The sequence below is a fragment of the Myotis davidii genome, unplaced genomic scaffold (genome assembly GCF_000327345.1).
Source record: "Myotis davidii unplaced genomic scaffold, ASM32734v1 scaffold2305, whole genome shotgun sequence".
NCBI lineage: Eukaryota > Metazoa > Chordata > Mammalia > Chiroptera > Vespertilionidae > Myotis > Myotis davidii.
In genome coordinates, this window is record NW_006296075.1 from 164,976 (window position 1) to 166,604 (window position 1,629).

The window sequence follows — 1,629 nt, forward strand, 5'->3', positions numbered from 1 at the left end:
AAATAGAACCCAAACTAAAAAAAATCTTCACCTTCAAACCAGAGGAGCGCTAGAGGATGTGGGACGCAGAACCTTCATGTAACACCACATAAATAACGCGGCCACAGTCTCTGCTCACGGCAGGGCCCCGGACCAGAGGAAATACTTTTCTGGAGCTCAGACGTCGTCTGCGGAGAGGGTGGGGGTGTTCATCCACGGCAGCGTGAAAAAGGCCATCTTCTCCCTGAAAGACTGCACTCCCGGGGGCTCCCTGCAGCTCTGGCCTCTGAGCCTGTGCCCATCCTTGGCGGCCGCCCTCATCTTGTCCGTCCGCAGCTCACCTTTGTGCCCCACGCGGCCCACCTGCTTCTCCAGCATCCTCAGCAGCAGGCGGAAGCGCTCCTCCTCCCGCAACCCCCGGAGCAGCTCCTTCTCCCCGGGGCTCCTGGCTTGTTCGAGCTGCTCCTTGAGCTCCCTCAGCACCGACATCTGCGTCAGCTGGCTGTGCCAGGTCCGGGTGGCCTGCAGGTCCGCGAGGTGCGCATCAGGGCTCGTGGCGCAGAGATCTGAAAGATGAAGGCCGCTCATGCGCCGCTGCGCCGCTCCAGGGTTTCGAACAAAAGGTGGCTTCTCGGGCAGCGTGGAGCTGTCGCGGTCACTCCGATTCAGCCAGCACACGGGTTGGCTCTGGGTTCCAGGGGAGAAGGTCTCGGAGTGGATGATGGTGCTTCCTCGAAGAAATGGCGCTGGGGACGGCGTGCCCACCCACCGGTCCTTGGGCTGCATCACTGTGGGCGACGGGGCAGGGGTCTCTGTGTTGGTCTCTTTGTCCACCTTTACCGCCGGGCACTCTTCTGTATCTGGTGAGGATTTCTCCTCTCCCTCCTCCGCTGCGGTCTCGCTGTCACTGGTCTCCTCCTTGAACCTCCAGCTGTCCCCCAGATCCTGGGTGCTGCCCCTTCCCTCCTGCCTCTTCTCCAGCTCCACCGCTGTCTGTTCCAGCAGAGCGGACACGGCGTCCGTGCTCTCAGGCCCGGGGGTGGGGGCCCGGGCTCCCCCTGGCTTGGGTGCCCTGCTCTGTTGCTTCAAGTATTTGTAGCTCAGGAGGTTGTACCGGCGAGTCGACCTCTCCCCAGACCCAAACGCCTCAGCCAGGCTGATCTGGGCGCCTCCCAGGCAATCCTCCCGTTGGCTCTGGTCAGTGGTACAGACAGCGACTCTTAAGGGCGTCCGAGGTGTCCCGAGGCCGCGTCCGGAACAGGCAGGTGGTGCTTTGGGAGCAGGGAAGGACGGCCACACATGTTCACTTTCTGGTCCTGCTGCAGCAACAGGGCAGAGAGGTTACTCAGCTGGACGATTAATATTGCAAACTGCTTACTCTTCTCGTCATACTGCAGGGCAACCTGAACCCGGGTTGCTCCCACTGCGTCTGGCTCCTCACTGTCAAAAGCAGGGGCTTCTGACCACCGAGTCTGGGAGGCACGCGGGAAAGAGAGGCCTCAGAATCCCTTGCAGCGACCTGGGCTCTGTCCGGGAAGGTTTGGTCGCTCCTCTGCACGGAAGCCTCACACACGCCACTGTCCCCGGCCATGGGTTCATCCGACACGGCAGCCGAGTCGCAGGCCACTTTGAGGCCACACCCCTGGGCCG

General features: G+C 62.1%; 1 pseudogene; it reads right to left on the bottom strand.

Annotated features, from left to right (window-relative positions):
- On the bottom strand, nt 1-1,311 carry LOC102760763 (annotated as a pseudogene).
- Between the last annotated feature and the right edge of the window lie 318 nt (nt 1,312-1,629).